This window comes from Chelonia mydas, chromosome 1 (genome assembly GCF_015237465.2).
Source record: "Chelonia mydas isolate rCheMyd1 chromosome 1, rCheMyd1.pri.v2, whole genome shotgun sequence".
In the NCBI taxonomy this organism is placed as follows: Eukaryota; Metazoa; Chordata; order Testudines; family Cheloniidae; genus Chelonia; species Chelonia mydas.
The window spans coordinates 124,689,222-124,708,526 of record NC_057849.1 but is presented as its reverse complement, the minus strand read 5'-3'; the positions used below and the strand labels follow the sequence as shown (position 1 = coordinate 124,708,526).

General features: G+C 43.9%; 1 long non-coding RNA gene across 1 annotated transcript; it reads right to left on the bottom strand.

Annotated features, from left to right (window-relative positions):
* Positions 1-2,721: 2,721 nt before the first annotated feature.
* LOC122462109 lies at positions 2,722-8,002 on the bottom strand. Its single transcript, XR_006284464.1, has 3 exons — positions 7,992-8,002; positions 6,145-6,150; positions 2,722-2,856 (listed from the first exon to the last, which is right to left on the bottom strand). It is a non-coding gene; the product is annotated as an uncharacterized LOC122462109 (long non-coding RNA).
* Between the last annotated feature and the right edge of the window lie 11,303 nt (positions 8,003-19,305).

Below are 19,305 nucleotides of genomic sequence, written 5' to 3'. Positions count from 1 at the left end.
GCAGAAAAGTTTATTTGGAGCTCCAAAGAAGGTACAGGGAGAAAAGAGAACAGCAGACAGAGAGCATATATCCTGAGACAAAAAGCCACACCCCATTTCCCACTTCCCTGCCAGAACCGGTGTTCCATTCATAGGCCATGCCCTTCCAAACATAATTTCAAAGGGACTAAGTCCTAATCTACCCCTTGGAGAGCGCGGATGCGGAGCAGGACAAGGGGCAGAGAATCGGGCCATCCGCTGAATAATCCACCAAGACAAGGAGATATTTGAACCCTTGGGTCCGAAGAAACTCAGTAAAGTCTATTTGCCAAACCAGTCCGGGGCCTCGAGTGGGTTCCAGGGTAGCTGGTGGTACTGGATGTCCTGGTTGAGGGTTATTCTTTTGGCAGACTACACAGTTACCTGGGTAGCCAGGGGTTGGAGTCCAGAGGTCAAAAAGTATTTTCCCATTAGCTGGATAAGAGCTTCTCTGCCAGCATGAGTGGTCTGGTGCAGTTTCTGCAGCACTGGCCAGATCAGGCCCTTCGGTAGAAGGATCTTCCCTTCCGGAGAATAGAGCCATCCCTTCTTTTCCTGAAGACCGAGTTTGTCAGCTAGTTTTTTTTTCTTCACTAGAGTACTGAGGAGTCAGAAGCTCCCCCACTGATGGGATAAGGGCATGCATATAAGCATTCTCAGTCTGTAGGGATTTCAGGGCAGCATGCTTAGCTTCCCTATCTGCCCTGGCGTTACCTCTGGCCACATCCTGATCTTCCCTTTGATGGGCTCTACAATGCACGACCGCCACTTTTGAGGGGAGTTGCACTGCTTCTAGAAGCCGGAGAATTTGGGGCCCGTACTTTACTGGAGAGCCTTGAGCTGTCAGCATTCCCCTTTGCTTTTACAGGCCAGCATGAGCATGCAGCACTCCAAAAGCATATTTTGAATCAGTAAAAATGTTGACCCACTTTTCTTTTGACAGTTCGAGTGCACGGGTCAGGGCTACTAGTTCGGCAAGCTGGGCAGAGGTCCCAGCAGGCAACCTCTCAGCCTCCACAGTATCATGGAGGGTCACGACAGCATAACCCGCCCTCCTTTGCCCATCCATCACAGTACTGCTACCATCAGTGTACCACTCATGATCTGCATTTGGGAGGGGTACACCCTTTAAGTCTGGGAACTTCCCACCCACATCTTTACTCGGGGTTCCGGGGGAAGGGTGGTCCATCTCCCCTGAAACCCCTATTCCTGTTCCTCCGCCGCCATCACAGGGGCACATTTCTACTCTGGGCATTCATTTTTCCAGTGTCCTTCCTTCCTGCAAAAGGCACACTGATTGCGGCCTAGCCGTCTCTCCTGCGAGCCCGAAAGTCCACGTCCACGGCCCCTTCCTCCCTGGCCACTTCCCTTTGTGCCAGCCTACACGGCTGCTACCATCATCCTGCATTGTCTCTTCTCCTTTTCTCCCTCTCTCAGGCTATAAGCTCGGTTTGCAGTCTCTAAGATCTGTGCCATAGTTATGCCCATTAAGTTCTCCTTCTTCTGCAACTTTCTCTTAATATCGGGGGCTGCCTGGCTGGTAAAAATACCCTCTTTATGATTGCCTCGGTTTGCAGATCATCAAGGTCTGCATTGGTATTCTGCTGGATCGTGTCCTGAACACACCGTAGAAAGGCAACCAGACTCTCCTTTGGTCCCTGTATTACTTCATACGATTTGGCCCAATTGTTGTGTTGGACAGCCGAGTGTCGGAGTCCATGCAAAAGTAACTCCTTATAGGAGGTGAGACTGGCCATGTCCTCGGTATCATTAGGGTTCTGCCAGGGGGACCATTTGGGCGATACTGGGTCCCCCGGGGTTCCCTTCTAGCTTCATCTGTGCCCCCTCCCTTGCCTTAGCTATAACCTGATTCCATTCTACCTCAGAAAATAGGGTCCTCAGGAGGATAGTACAGTTGTCCCAGTCTGGCTTGTGGCTAGTGAAGCACCCCTCAAAGACCGAAATAAATCAGCTTGGGTTCATTGAGAATTCCCCAGCCTGTGCTTTAAAAGCTGCCAAGCCTACTGGATTAAAAGGCACATAGGTGTAAACTTGCATAATAGTGGCCTGGCGTCTGTCCACTCCTGGGCGGGCCAAAACAGTCTCGGTAATCAAAGGATAGAGTCCCTCCGAGGGGGCAATCTCTGGAGCCCAGGGCGTCCTATCTTTATAAGGTGGGGGTGTTAGGACCGAAGGGGACACCAGATCTGCCATTACAACTGCAGGAGGGGTCTGGGGACTAACACTGATTACTCCCAATCCTGTCGGAGTCAAATTACACCTCTGTAAAATATCTATTCTATTTCTTAAAGCCATAAACAATTGCTCATACAGATGTTCATTCCATTTACCCGTTCGCTGACAAAACAGGAGTAATTGGAGGATCGTACTATAATTGATTGACCCTCCCAGTGGCCACCGTTCCTGGTCCTCTAGCTGATATGGAGGCCAGTGGACTGTACAGAACTTTTCTAGTTTGCTTTTAATCATTGGATCTGACCCAAACTCTTTCCAGTTTTCTAGAATGCATTCTAGGGGCGTACACTGCATCCTGCCTGTGGCACTCTGTCCCTGTCCCATACCTACAGGAAAACACTGGGCGTCCCCAGGTCTTAACAGAGAAAGTCCAGACCACTGGACTGTTCCTACCTTATCCACTGGATCGGTTCCCCACCGTCGCCCGCAGTTGCTTCTCCATTATAAGAGTGCGTTGCACCATTGTGCCCTCCGGGGTCGATCGAATCGCGTCTCCTCGGAGGCCCCCAATGAACTCACTGGTGTGCACTGGGCGTCGGTTGTCGCCACAATCCTCGACCGCCAGGAGGGGTCCGGGCAAGGCTAAATAGCAGCCTCGTGGCCCACCCAGGGACGCCAAAAGCTGTTGCCGGCACAGAGTGCCCAAGGCAAGCAACAGTAGGGGTTCGTTGCCCGGTGTGCGTCACCCAATAATCACAGCAGGGTGGAGAAGCAGAGAGTTTATTTGCAGCTGCAAACAGGCCCAGGGAGACACAGCTGTCTCAAATCCTGCAGCCCCGACTGCAGATTACATCATACAATTTATACCTTTTTTCCCAACTTAGCTACAGAAGCATATACAACCAATTACCTATTGCCCTGTAATAATACAATAATACAGCCAAAAGCCAAAGCGGCCAATTAGATGTTTCCTCATTGGCATTATGTAAGCCCTGCCTTATTTGGTTGTATCCGTTCCTGCGTTGCAGAAAGCTAGTGCAAAACATTCCTTTCTTATCTATATGCTTACCCTGGCCGGAGCTGTCTGAAGGCTGTCTCTGAGAGCAGGCTGTCTGCTCTAAACTGTTTTTGCAGCTTTCTGTCTCTGTTTTTATACTAGCTTCCTCATAGTCTGGCAGGATTACAGAAAGTTCATGGAATGGAGAGGCTTTGGTTTGTCTGGGCCTAGCGCGGGGGGCTTCCTCGGCACTCGTGGCCTTCCACCCTCCCGAGTTACCTAGTATGATGCCCAGTGTCACCAACAACAGGCTCCAGCATGACCAATCTTATCCCCACAACGTACAGGAGTGCTGCTCTCTTCATCTTTCCTAATAACCAGGAGGCGCCATAACTCATTGCTTCATTGCTGCTCATTTAAAACGACACTAATTATTGATTGCAAGTGCAGAACTGAAAAAAAAGAAAAGAAAAAAAGCATATAGTGTGTGGCGTGCATGTCTACCACTCAGAAGTGTTTCCTGTAGACTACAGTTGTAGCTAGTGCTCTCCTGTTTTCTCTTTTTATAATAAAAAATACATACCTAGCTAGCTAGTTAGCGTTAACGATGAGTGACAAACCCGGGCCATCTAAAAAGAAACCAAAAACCTACAACTTCCATTCGGAATGGGAAAGTGAATTTCTATTTGCAACAGTGAAAGATAAGTGGGTATGTCTTCTATGTCACACAAGTATATCGATAAGTAAAAAGGGAAATTAGAAAGACACCACAAAACAATGCATAGCAAATTCAAGGACAGTTTCCCCTTGAATAGCGCGCTCCATGCAAAGAAAGTTAATGAACTGAAGGCAGTTTTGAAAGCTCAACAGTCAAGTTTTACTAAACCAGCAGCAAAAGAGAAGGCCTCCACTGAAGCATCATTTCATGTTTGCCATCTGCTGGCAAAACACAAGAAATCGTTTACGGATGGAGAATATTTAAAGAGGCAATGACTGTGGCAACGGACTCCTTATTTAAAGACTTTAAAAACAAAGAGGAAATAATGAGGGCCATCCAGAGCATATCACTTGGTGCTTCCACAGTAGCGAGACAGGTGGAATCTTTGTCCGAAGATGTCTTTCAGCAACTACAGCAGGATTTTGAATGACTGCAAATGCTTTTCACTGCAGTTCAGTGAATCAGTCGAAATGACTGACAAGCCCAGGTAATTGTTTTTGTTTGAATGGTTTTTAAGGAAGTGACAATTAAAGAGGACCTTCTGACTGTTTTGCCCCTTAAAGAGAGAACAAATTCAAAAAGTATGTGCTTGAGAAAATCATTCCAATCAAGAAACTTCTTTCGATCACACTGGAGAGTGCACCCGCCATGCTTGGCGCACATGTAGGCTGTGTTGCACTTTGCAGAAGTGATCCAGATTTTCCTTCATTTGTGAATTACCACTGGAAACCCACCAGCAAGCACTAGTGAGTAAAGTTATGGACTTCTCACATGTAATGAAAATTGTTGTCAGAACCGCAAACTCGATTCGAGCGAGAGCCCTCCAGCACCGCTTGTTTAAATCCTTACTTGATAAAGTGGATGCTGCTTACGGTGAGCTGTTCCTCCATGCAATCAGTACTGGCACAAATAATCAGGGTTTTCATCAAACGGACCATATATATGAGCGAACAGCAGAATATGGAGACGTACACCAGGTGTTCGTATTGTAATACCGGGGTTCTCAACCTTTTCCCTCCCTCCCCAACATGCTGTAAAATTTTCACGTCCCACCCATGCCACAACAACCGTTTTTCAGTAAATTAAAAGCCAGGGCTGGCTTTAGGGGGTGGCAAGCAAAGCGATTGCCCAGGGCCCCACGCCACAGAGGGCCCCATGAAGCTATGTTGTTCAGGCTTTGGCTTCAGCCCCAGGAAGGGCTCGGGCTTCAGCTTCAGCCCCGGGCAGCAGTGCTCAGGATCCAGCTTTCTGCCCTGGGCCCCAGTAAGTCTAATGCTGGCCCTGTTCTCTGGTTTATTTTGGTGGATCTCCTGAAACCTGCCTGCGTCCCCCACCCCCTGGGAAACCCGGACCTCTGGTTCAGAACTGCTGTTGTAATGAACCTTCTGGTTCATTATTTTATCCTTTGTTAATCTCCCTTGCCAGCTGAGGTTTCATAACCTCCAGAGTTCAGGAAAGGGAGGTACAGCCTGAGGTCAGAGGGGGACCAGGCTCAGAAGAGAACCAAAGGCTGAATAAGAGCTGGAACAGCAGGCTGAAGACAGCAGCATGGCACTTGGCTGCAGAGGGAATGCTGGATAGTAGGACCTGAGAACCTGGGTGACACACATCCTGTTGCTGTCAGGGACCAGCAGTATCTGTAGAAAATGTCCCAGGGTTGGACTGTTGCCTGCAGGTAGCAGGATAGTGTGGAGGGATTATACTGGGACTCTTATCTTCAAACAACTGGACTAGCATGCTTCCAGATATCAGAGGAGATTGGTGTGCCACAGCCCTCACAACACTCTCCAGCGGGGATGGTTTACAGTGGGTTGCACAGCCATGAATCATTTTGCAGGTAGAGTTTCTACCTCTTCCTCTAGTTAAATGAAATGGTCAGACATAGCCAAACCCAAAATATTCATTTTGAGCTTCCTCACCTAAAACTGAAAATGACACCAGAAATGAAACTTTCCAGCACAAAATTTCAATTTTGCAGAAACTGCATCTTTCAATCAAAAACTCATTTTGATGGAAAATTCCTAATCATATCTACTGTCTACCATTTCAGTCAGATATCCATAACATCTGGCTAAGCACCACAGTAGACACAATTACCAAAAAGAGCACCTTGGAATCCTTGAAAACACACTTGTATAGCTGTCAACTGTCCAGCAACCTTGTTACAGGCAAACTGGAGTCTTGCAAATGTTGAGTTGTCTTTTCCCGCCCGTACGCACACCTCACCTACTACCAACTTGCCAAAGAACAGAGGGCCCCTTGTAGTTTAGCTCTAGCTTGTGCAGCCCTTACTCGTGTCAGTGAACACTTACCTAAGTAGTGCCATTGATTACAGTTGTCCCTCACAAATGTAAATAAGGGATTCACAATCTGATTTTAAGTAGTTCTCATCCATAAAGCTTCCATGAAATAAATTATCACTGTCAATCTTAGTCTTCATTTTAAGACTAAACTATGACAGTTGCTTTGGTAGTTTATCTCTAGCTTGCTCAGACTCTGATACTTCAAATTCTGAAGTGCAGTTGGACAATGTTTCCAGGGCACAAATTAGACCATCCTAACTGTTCAGTAGCTATATGGCAAATAGCATATAAATTCATAGTAATTAAGTGTCCTGGCAGATTACTGGGCCCAGTGTTTGAAGTTAATTAAAAAATAATTAGCACACATAAATTGGGTTTTATGTAAGTTGTATATAATATTTGGCTACCAATTTTGTTGAACAACTAAACTATTTTAAATGCACTAATTTCTTTGGCTGTTCTATTCTTTTACTGAACTTTTCTATCTATGTCTAAGGACAGGTCTACACTACAGCAGGGATCGATGCTCTGAGATTGATCCACCGGCGGTCGATTTAGCAGGTCTAGTAAAGACCCACCAAATTGCCTGCAAATCGCTCTCCAATCAACCCCTGTACTCTACCCCCGATGAAAAGAGTAAAGTAAGTCAACGGGAGATTTTTCTCCCATCAACTCCCCACTGTGTAGACCCCGCGGTAACTCGACCTAAGGTAGATCGACTCCAGCTACGTTATTCTTGTAGCTGCAGTTGCGTAGCATAAATTGACTTACCCTGGTAGTGTAGACATAGCCTTTCTGTTTTCCCTGTGTCTGTGTTTTTCCTGCAGATATCTTTTTCTTCTTTCCCCTCTAAATCTTAGTTCTCTCCATTCTCAGTTTTCTGTCCTATTTCCACAATATTTATTTACACTTTTGGGGATATATTTTGGCCAGAGAAAATATGACAGCTCTTTTGAAATGTACAGCATGACCAAGATAAAGCTGAGCTAAGTATTTCGGCTCTTCATGTCTGCTGTGAATGAATAGCTATTCACTTTCTTTAATATTACTACTACTTGGGGCAGTCATTCTTTAGCATTAATACCTCTTACAGGTAGACTTACATATACAATATATAGTCTGGATGCATTGACTTCAGTAGGCTTTATATCAGGCACTAAATCAGGGACCATGGCATCTTAACAAATTTGCAGGTAGATAGCTGGTAGAGAGACTATAGCCAAATCACCAAATTCCAAATCCCGTATATATTAAAAACTCACACTAGCAGCTGCCTTCATTTATGACTCTTATTCAACATTTGCTATGATACATTATTTAACACTTTTTATTACAGGTATACATTTGACTTCATTTTCATGTGACAATTTGGATTTCACCAGCCTCTGGAAAATCTGCCCTCCTCTGCTTCCTGTTTAACAGTACTCCACAACTCCTTCTGAGTTTTCTGTATAGTTCTTGTTTGTGGCTGGATTAACATTCTGAACTCATGGAGTCTCCTCTTCATCCTTTTCAGGGGACTTACGCAAGATCTTCATGCTTAGTCTGAGCATATTTCTCACAGCTGGTGTAGCCACACACAACACACCCTCAAGAAATTTCAGCTTTACAGAATTTACACTTTTAACTTCCTAAGAAATTCCACACAGCGCTTTTCAGGCCTGATTTTCAGAAGCGCTGAGCACCCAAAACTCCTGCTGAAGTCAATGGGAACTGTACGTGCTCAGCACATCTGGCACCCCCTTGATAAAATGTTGACATCTGAACTCCCTTATAAGACTGGGCACTGTATCACCATCCCCTGTTTGCTGCTTCTGTAGCCACCGCAGGAAGCTGTGTTCTGCAAGAGGGATTTTAGGCTACTAGTTTTCATGCAGCAGTTGACCTGCTTCTCCTTCTTTGACTCATCTTCTCCTCTTCACCTCTCTTACTCCCCTCCAGCTCCTTCCCCTCACTAGCAGCCCAGCACTGAGTCTGAACACAGAGTATAAGGGTTGTGGCACATGCCCTGTTGTCTGCTTGGACAATAGCACACCCCTAATTAAATGCTAAGTTTCTGGTCCCCTTGGCGGAGGTGATGGCTGACGGGGAGCAGATCTCTCAGTACCCCCGGGGGGCAGAAAACTCTGTTTTGTAATTTGCAGTGTTGCCAACTCTCAGGATTTTTTTAGGTTTCAGAGTAACAGCCGTGTTAGTCTGTATTCGTAAAAAGAAAAGGATTACTTGTGGCACCTTAGAGACTAACCAGTTTATTTGAGCATGAGCATCCTTTTCTTTTTAGGATTTTTTTAGTGAGCAATTGGATTTTGGTTGGGATTGGAGCTAGTCTCTCCATGACACAAGGAGCTCCAGCCCTTTAGTGAACTAGAACCATCTGATTGGCTGCCCACCACCCCGGTCCATATCCCGGGCCTGAGCAACCAATCACAACTGCTACAGCAAGGGGTCTCTTCACCTTCCTTTCCCTAGAGCATCCTGAAGCTATTCTCACAGGAAGGGAGGGGACAGCAGAAATTGCTCAGCAGCTCAGGGTGGCAGTACTCTCCCCTCCCCTTCTGTGATGAGCATGACAGGACAGTGCCTCTGCTCTTGCCTTCTTCCTGCAGCACCCAGCCTGGAAGGGGGAGAGGGGACCTCACTGCTGCCTCCACCTAAGCCTGGGAGAAGGGAGTGAAGAGCCCCAGGAGAAGCAGAAGGGAGGCTGGACTGTTGTGGGATGGAGGCTGGAAGGCAGATCTGGCCAAGACAATAGATACATACTTGGGTAGCAAAAACAATGAAGCATCCTTGTGGCACCTTAGAGCCTAACAAATTTATTTGGGCATAAGCTTTCATGGGCTAAAACCCACTTCATCAGATGCATGGAGTGGAAAATACAGGAGAGAGGTATAAATACACAGCATATGAAAAGATGGGAGTTGCCTTATCAAGTGGGGGGTCAGTGCTAACAAGCCAATTCAACTAAGGTGGAAGTGGGCTATTCTCAACAGTTGACAAGAAGGGGTGGAAATCACTTTTGTAGTGCTAATGAGGCCAGTGTAAACAAGGTGGCCCATTTCAATCAGTTAAGAAGAAGATGTGAGTATCAGCAGGGGTAAATTAGTTTTTGTAGTGACCCATTCACTCCTAGTCTTTATTCAGGCCTAATTTGATGGTGTCCAGTTTGCAAACTAATTCCAGTTCTCCAGTTTCTTGTTGGAGTCTGTTTTTGAAGATTTTTGTTGAAGAATTGCCACTTTTAAATATGTTATTGAGTGTCCAGGGAGATTGAAGTGTTCTCCTACTGTTTTTTTAATAACAGGTTTCAGAATAGCAGCCATGTTAGTCTGTATCCACAAAAAGAACAGGAGTACTTGTGACACCTTAGAGACTAACAAATTTATTAGAGCATAAGCTTTTGTGGGCTACAGCCCACTTCATCGGATGCATAGAATGGAACATATAGTAAGATAGTAATATATATATATATATATATATATATATCTAAGTTGGAAGTTACCATACAAACTGTGAGAGGCTAATTAGTTAAGATGAGCTATTATCAGCAGGAGAAAAAACTTTTGTAGTGATAATCAAGATGGCCCATTTAGACAGCTGACAAGAAGGTGTGAGGATACTTAAGGAAATAGATTCAATATGTGTAATGACCCAGTCACTCCCAGTCTCTATTCAAACCCAAGTTAATGGTATCGAGTTTGCATATTAATTCAAGCTCAGCAGTTTCTCGTTGCAAAAGCTGTTTTTGAAGCTTTTCTGTTGCAAAATTGCTACCCTTAAATCTTTTACTGAGTGGCCAGAGAGATTGAAGTGTTCTCCTACCGGTTTTTAAATGTTATGATTCCTGATGTCAGATTTCAGAGTAGCAGCCATGTTAGTCTGTATCCGCAAAAACAAAAGGAGTACTTGTGGCACCTTGGAGACTAACAGATTTATTTGAGCATAAGCTTTCGTGAGCTACGGCTCACTTCATTGGATACATTCCAGAGACTAACAAATTTATTTGAGCATAAGCTTTCATGAGCTACAGCTCACTTCATCAGCTGCATACCAGACAGACATCATCTTCCTTTCCAAATGCAAACAGATGGGCATCATACCAAAAGAGCTGAAGGTAGGTATGCATCCGATGAAGTGAGCTGTAGCTCACGAAAGCTTATGCTCAAATAAATTTGTTAGTCTCTAAGGTGCCACAAGTACTCCTTTTCTTTTTGCAGATGTCAGATTTGTGTTCGTTTATTCTTTTGCATAGAGACTGTCCGATTGGCCAATGTACATGTCAGAGGGGCATTGCTGGCACATGATGGCATATATCACATTGGATAGCTAACCCCTCCCAGCACTTGCAGCATCATGGCTATGCTTCTGTTTTTAGTGTGCTAACTCCATCAGAGCCAGCACAGGTATGTCTCGTCGAGGGAGAAAGTATACCTCCAACATACCCTTAGAAAGAGGAAGATTTCTAAAATAAGCTAATGAAAACCTCTGAAATGGATTCCTCTTCTTCCTCCTCCTTTGAGGCAGACTCCTCTTCCTCTGAGTCTACCATGGAAACCCAGATTCTGTGTCCAAAACTTTCCTTTCTGTGGACATTGATACACTAACCCTGAAGGTTCACGGAGTCCTAACTATTCAGTGTCCCTGCTTAAACTCCAGCTGCGCCTTCCCCGCCCTCCCAAAGAAAGTGAAAAGGATTTTCCTTCCCAGTCCTTGACTCCCTGGAGGAGCTAATTGCAGGGGAGTGGCTTTCTTGTATGAAAAAGTCAACTCCAAACATTTTCTCTATCTGGTACAAAAATTCCAAATAGACCATTATGCCAGTAGAGGGTGCTATTGCTCCTAAAGATCTAGCGGACAAAAAGTTCAGTGCAGTGCAGCCTAGGCTGCTAGTAGCACTTTGATGATGACTTGAATCAAACCAATATGCAACAGAGACTCAGACTGCTAAAGGGTTTAGCAATACACCACTGTGAAATTCCAGCAATAAGACTGCCTCAAGATGAGACAATCAGAGAACAAAGTTGAGGCCAAATTAGCAGAGAGCAGTAAAAGAAAAATAAAACAGCGACAGGGAAAAGTGAGTTAGGAAAAAGAGAATGACAAAAAATAAAGAAGGTATTCCAGAGCTTAAATGGAAAATTAAAAAGGAAAACGATTTAAGGAACAAATATAGTGGGTGGGTGAGGTTCTGTGGCCTGCAATGTGTAGGAGGACTGACTAGATGATCATGATGGTCCCTTCTGATCTTGAAGTCTGTGCACAAGTGTAGCTTGATCAGCTACATGCACTATATTTGTGTAAACTCTGTACAATGGATATAAGCAACAGTGAATGAATACTCAAATAAAAGAGCTGTGAATATTTGTTAGAACTAAAACAACTCAGCATGGGCTTGGAAGGGTTTTAAGTGGTGCATTGGGCCTTGTTCTGGCCTTCTCTATACATGCGTGCATTCCACCCAAAATAAAGAGTCTAAACTAGCTCACTGCAAATAGTACACCCAGACCTAATCATATTACCTAGCTCTTATTAGCATTTGTCAGTTGATCTCAAAGCACTTTACAAAGGAGATCAGTATCTTTTCCCACCTTTTTACAACAGAGAGGTAAAGTGACTTGGCTAAGGTCACTCAGCATGGCAGCAGCAGAGCTGGGAATAGAATCTAGGTCTCCTGAGGCCGAGGTTAGTGCTCACTCCACAAGGCTAACCAGAGAAGGTGGCCAGACTAGCGCAATACAAAACATTGTCCTTTTTAAATAACACTGTTTTACCTTGGTACATGTAAACCAAGGAAAGGAGTTGGTTTTATTAAAGACATGTTTCATTACACACACTTTTTGAACACAAGCTTAACAGAAATATTTTAATACATGTTTTAGAACATTGTTCAATTTAAACCAAAAATGCTCAGAGTAGGACTGTGACTTTCCTTTACATCAAGTAGAAGAGTAAGGGGGTTCCAGGTGCTATTTTACTGCCCTGCATGGGCTACCTTCACGATAGGTCATAGTGGGGGCAAGGTGATGAGTGTAGCTTTTGTAGGGCCGCTACTCCCTCTGCCATGTAGGGGAATGAACAGAGCCTTTGTTCCGCCCTTGGATCCACCCCCAACCCACCAGCCAGCAGAGCTGGAGCAATGGGGAAACCAGAAAGCGAACTGTATCACAGGTCTTTTCCTGGTTTAGCCCTGGGGCAGCACAACTGTGCAGTGCCCAAGAAGAGCTCTGTATAGCTGCGAAGCGTATCTCTCTCACCAACAGAAGTTGGTCCAATAAAGGATATTACCTCACTCACTTTGTCTCCGGTTTCAGAGTAGCAGCCGTGTTAGTCTGTATTCGCAAAAAGAAAAGGAGGACTTGTGGCACACTCTCTAAGGTGCCACAAGTACTCCTTTTCACTTTGTCTCCCTAATTCAAGGTGGACATTGTAATGATATACACTAGATCTAATTCTTTTTCTACTTACTAGAATGAGTGGTACCTTTTCATAATGTGGCCAGAAGGAAGGGGTCTGTTCGGAGAGAAATGTCACAGCTACTGTATCTGAAAGAGAAGCCTGGTTTTTGATTATTGCACAAATTCACATAAACACTCCATCAGGACAATTTCTCTTGCCATGTGATAGCAAAGTAGGTTCAAACTTATTTATTTTTAATCATATCACACCACATATCACGCTGACTTGAATTATCTTTTTCAGGCTCAGACTTTACACTGGTAACCATCTGCGGTTAGGAAAAAATTTTTCCCCAAGTCATAATGTGGCACAGCTGGTCAGATGCACTACGGGTGGGGAGTTTTGTTTATTTTTCTGTGATCTGCCTTCTTGTGAAATATCTAGCGTTAACTACTGTCAGAGACAGAATAACAGAGTCCGATGAAGTGAGCTGTAGCTCATGGAAGCTTATGCTCAAATAAATTGGTTAGTCTCTAAGGTGCCACAAGTACTCCTTTTCTTTTTGCGGATACAGACTAACACGGCTGCTACTCTGAAACCTGTCAGAGTAGATGATGGGCTATTGTTCTTTTTCACTGTGGCAGTTCCTATGTGACTGTGTTGTGTGTTTGAGGCTGGAACTCAATTTAACACATCAAAAGTGTGACCTGTCATGGACACAACATATAATCCCTAATGTGAAAGCTGCTATAGCCCGGGGCTTCTCTTCTACACTACACTGGAATCAAAGTAGAACCAGTAGCAAAGGATGAAAAAGCTGTGACAAGAAAAGATCATTGTCTTTCTAGCACTCTGCAGTGAATTTTTAATATTTCCTTTCCATTATATTAAGTGGCATTTACATTATTTCAGGTAGCTGAGTATAAAGCTTTCCCAAGAGCCCTTTGTGTTGATGTTCCTTTGCACATGAAGAGAAAAGACATGCAGCAATATCTCCTATCCTATTCTGGACAAGAAGAGCTGAGGCAGAGTGGCATACTGCTTTGTTACTGAAGGAAAAGATTTACTTTGGAGCTGCTTTGAACTGTGTCAGATAAAAAAATTAAAACCATAAGCTAATGTCAGCTGGTATTTGTCAGCTTGAATTGTGTAGCACCAGTGTTCTGGAGGCTAATATACTATAGATGACTCTGATAATTAATTCTCACGGGAAACCTATTTACATCTGGGAACAGTGACACTTGTTCTCCAAAAGGAAGAAGGTGTAATTTTCCTTTATGAATCCCCTGGTGGTACAGGTCAATCTTGCAAATTAGTCCATCTATGAAATAAACAAATTTTTAAATTACAAGTGAAATCTCTTCCCTGTATTTTGAATCCAAGTCTAAAAAAGCAGAAATCAAGTGCCCACAACCTTTAAAATAGGTCCTTTTAAAAACATTGCAATGATTTATTTTTCTTGTAACAGGACTTGATATAACACGTCAATTACAGGATTCACTATGAAAATACCGCAGTTGCTGAATGTACAGGAAGCCAACAAGATTATTATGGGATCTGTGCAAATGTAGAGCCTTTGTTATGAAATCCTGTGCAATTCACTTGGTTTCGAGTTTCCTTACAAAATGAAATGCAGCTCAGCTTTGTTGAAATGTTCACGGAGGTTGTGAAACTTGGGTGCAGTTTTGAATGAAGTGTGCAACTAGATAAACTTGGTGGTTTCGAAAATTCAAGGGATGTGAAACTGTGCAAATTGAAATAGGCAGAAAGGTTCAAGCCCAGCTCTTTACATGCTCACCATGATAAAAACCTCAAAATGGTAACCCTCAATAGCAAAAAAAGTCCACTGATCCCTAGTTAGCAGCCAAATGCTCCTGCACATCCCTCAACAAAAACAAAGATAGCTTGACTCAGACCCCAAATCAGTTTCCAGATCCTCTCACTAGCCAACTGACCATCCCAGCTGCTGTGGCTCACTAGGCATCTCAAGTCACATACATTGAAAGTTATATACTTTGAGAGACCTGGGATCATTCAGTGCAGAACAGACAGGAACTGAAGGCTGGCTGCAGAGAGGTGGCTGGTGAAGAGCAAGGCTTCCAGAAGCTTCTCTGCAGAAGCAGTTGGTCAACTCATTTGGAAAGTGGCTACGCTCGTAGTGCTTCAGGGGGTAACTGGCATCAAGTCAAGCATTAAGTTCCCAGTATATGATTAGAAGGGGATGGTGAAAGAGTGATCATTCCTGGGCTCAATGCAATCCAACAACCCATGTGCCAGGAGGAAGATGACAGAGAGCTCTTAGTGGTGCTAATTTGCTACAAATCAGGCTTGATTGTGTTTGGTCCTGCAGGATCTAGAGGGGAGAGAACTAGTTCTCTCGATCCAGAAGAAGAAAGCCTGTTACTGAAGATCCAAATCCTTCTCCTTCTAGGCTACCATCCTCTTCCTCTCTGCCACCATCGTCTCCTTGTCCTTCCCTTGTCCCTGGGGGGACACTTTTTCTTACTCTACAGCTCTGTGCTCCTCTTTGTTGCAGACTGGCAGCTTTCTCAATATCAGCAATTGGTCCTGTTCCCTGGAGAAGGAACCAGGAAGAAGCAGCTGCAGCTATAGTTGCTCCTTTTCCTCCTCCTCATGCAGAGGAAACGGATGCTGAAGGCAAAGCACATCTCAGCAGTTCTTTGGAGCCAGTAGCTGCTGGGGTGATTGGCAACGGGTGGGTGATGCAGCACAGACAATATCCCACAGCTGCCTGCCATAGAAGTGGTTTTGTAGGTCCCAAAGTGCCCTTCTTGTCATCTGCACACTAGAGCCTCCGGCAGAGATGACAAGTCACCTGCATAAGCTTCCCTGCTACCACACCAAAATGCTGCCACATGGTAGAGCAATAACTCCTGGTGCATTCCCTCTCCTGCTGCTTCTGCAGCAACCTCTCCTCCATCTGTCCTGCAGCTCCCTCTACATTCCACACTTTCTCAGAAGAATCATAGAATCATAGAATCATAGAATATCAGGGTTGGAAGGGACCCCAGAAGGTCATCTAGTCCAACCCCCTGCTCAAAGCAGGACCAAGTCCCAGTTAAATCATCCCAGCCAGGGCTTTGTCAAGCCTGACCTTAAAAACCTGTAAGGAAGGAGATTCTACCACCTCCCTAGGTAACGCATTCCAGTGTTTCACCACCCTCTTAGTGAAAAAGTTTTTCCTAATATCCAATCTAAACCTCCCCCATTGCAACTTGAGACCATTACTCCTCGTTCTGTCATCTGCTACCATTGAGAACAGTCTAGAGCCATCCTCTTTGGAACCCCCTTTCAGGTAGTTGGAATCTTCCAAACTTCACTGACCTTCTGTCCCCCAGTAGCCATTGGGAAAAAAACTTCCTTTTTTTAAAAGGAAACACTGAGGCAACTGTCCATTTTGATACATCTCTTACAGGGCAGAGGCAGAAAAGACAATGAAAAAAACCCATGTACCTTAGGAAATGAGCAAAAAATCTAGTACCAGAATTCTTATTAACTCCAGAATATAGTTTGTGGAATAGTATTTATCAAATAATTTATTGACTGAATATCACATTATTTTTAAAATAAATTTTAAATTCTTTTATTCTCCCACCAGACAGCAGGGATGGTAACTTGATAAATATACTTCCAAATAATTTATTTGAGAAAATGTTGCTGTATTTTTCATAAATTATTCCATCACTCTTTTCCTATTTGCTCACCTCTACATCTGAACATGCTCTTGAACTGATTGTCTGTTACTCTAATTCCAGCATTTAAGAAATGTTGAGTTTATTTTTTGTTTCATTAAATCTGCAGTCAGAACCTTGCTCACTGTGTTTTCTGTTAATCTTGCTTGTCACTGAATTTCTACGAAGTAATTTTCATATCTGACGCCTTTGAAGACTGACACTTTACCATTCACTGGGAAAATGCATTTTAAAAGGAACACTTTTGGCTATGGGGGAAGAAATTGCTATTAGGAGAAGAGATGTATCTGATTACAAATGTTCACTCTTATGTGTTTTACTGCTCGGAGTTCGAACCACCCACTAACTGCCAGCAAAGATACAGATATATTGAACTGAACTAACTAGTAATGGCTGCTTTATAACCAACTCTGAGCAGCTGTGGAAAGCTAGTCTGGGCACTCTCTCTTTTGAAAGGACTGGGGAAAGTGTCCTCTTTAAATTTTCCTACAATTTTTATCCACCTCCAAAAGCATAGTCTTCTGAGACCCAATCCAACTCCCACTAAAGTCTTATAAGGCCCAGATTCTCAAAGGTATGTTAGCTCCTAGCTTCCACTGCAGTCAGTGAAATTAGGAGCCTGCATATTTTTTGAGGATTTGGGCCTATGAGTTTTTCTGTTGACTTCACTGGCAGTTGGATGGGGACCCTGGCAAGTGGGGAAATTGGAAAGGTGAATAGCAAAGGAAATACTAAATAGTGAGAGCAAATAAACAAAATAAGAAGAGAAATGGAAAATGGATAGGGAAAAGAGAGCAATGGGGTGGGGGGGAGATAAATGAGAGAGAAAGGAGGAGAAACAGCAGAACTGTGCCAGGACATAGTGTGACAGGACATGGGGCTGGGGGGAAGCCCATCTGCCAATTATCACAAGGAGGGAGGAGCTCCAACAAAAGCTGTTGGGGGCTATTGTGCTGAGAGCCAAATCCTGCTTGGCTTTCTCACCCTGGTAGTCATGGTGAAATCAGTGGGACTTCTCCCATGAATAGGGCAAGCAAGATTTAGCACTGTGTCCCATTCCCAGTCTCTCAAACCACACCCCCTCAAGCATCCATTTGTCTGCAGAGCCTTCTTCATGTGAGTAAGAAAGCTGAAAGTGCACCCCCCCCCCCACGCTCATGTGGTTTCTCCTCCTTTTTCTCTCATCTATCTAGTTGAGGCACAGCCAATCCCAGAATGGTGACAGAGCCTAGTCCTGCCTAGTGATACTAGTGTGCATGGGCTTTTCTTCTCCAGGATATGAAAGCAGGAAAAAAGATTGAAGAAAGAACCCAAAGAGAGGCAGGGGGAAGGAGGCTGTGGAAGCCCTGGGGATGGCACATTTAGGATTGGAACTAATTTGAGTTAATTGACTATTTGATGAAGTGAAGGAAATTAATATGCACTCAGTATTCTTTTAATTTAATAATATTAAATAATCATAGCTAAAGCCAAATTTCACAGCCCTGTACATTTATTGCAATAAGGACATCGCAATGTGAATGTCATTTGCAGTGATGGAGCTATTCAGTTTTATACATACATAGCAAAAAAGGAACTGAAATACAATGGGGGGAGGGCAGATCAGAGGGAATTTTTAAAGTGGTGCAAGTTAGAACCCCACTTACACTCATTTAGATTCACTTATACTTAGTTGGATTCCCTTAAATCTACTTATATCTACTGTGCCCTATGTTTCCACCTGCTGCTCTGCTTTTGATCCACTGATAAATCCTCCAAATGTGTGGCTTAGATCTCAAGGATCAGGCCTGATTCTTTTCCTGAACCAGATTGAGAGGCTGCAGCAAGCATGGAAATGCTTCAGACAGGTTAGCAGGTATGTTCCCCATCATCAGAGATGCCTGCATTATTTCTGGCAAACCACTTGCTGCACCAGAGTGTTATATGATACCCCGCAAAATAATGGTATTTCTGTTTACTGCTGTGTTTCAACACAATAGAACAGAAGCAAAACTTCAATGTACCTCACCCAATGTTATCTTTTGGATGAAGAAGATTTCACTGTTTGTTTTTTTCTCCTTTCCTTCTGTCTTATCAATAGAGCTTTGAAGCCTAAAAGCAGAACTCAAATGGGAGAGAGAAATTGGGGAACATAGGTAAAATAGCTGAGCTTTGCCTCTGCATGTTCAACCACACAGGGCAGAAAAGGAAAGTGCAATCCTTACTCTACTGCTCAGATTGTGACTCCAGCACAGGAGGGACCAGCGGAAACAGGAGTTGTTCAGCTGGTACTCCCTCCTGCAAGCAAGTGGGAGAGGAGGGGCCAGAGAAGAGTGTGAAGTGGGAGTAGCCGTGGGTCCGTCTCCCCTACTTGCCAGCCAGAATAGCTTGCTGAGCACACAGGTGAGAAAGAGGGGAAGTAACTTACCCATCCTTCCCTCAGAGCAAACAGGAGCCAGAGAGGAATTGTGACTTGAAGTCATAATTTATTCTCCATCTACTCCTAAGATGCTGGAGAAACACATTACCCCTTATTCAGGGCAGATTGTAAGGTTATGATCTAGCCCGATGAGTGAAGTATGGAAGCAAGGAGAGTTCCTTTTTGTAAAAGCCATCAACCTGAAATCTAGTTAATTTTTTTTTTCAAATGAGTTTAAAGTAATTTCAGGTGCTATTCCACCCTGCAAGTTCTGTGGTTTTATAATCTCTTATAAAAAAATATCTCCCAGCTGTTGTTCTTTGAAAGACCCAGACAAACAATAGGGAAAAAATAATTGACTCTGCAGAGGAAAACAGTGAAACTGACTATACACAAAGTGCCCTCACATGTACAGAAGAAACAAACTGAAAAAAAACCAGAGATTTGTTTACCCTCTAGTCTTTCAGAAATAGTCATTTTAGGTGTTACTTGTAACACTAACCCAAGTTAAAACAATAGGCAGAATTTAAATTTTTAAATTGACACTGTCTCTTTAAATGTTTCATACG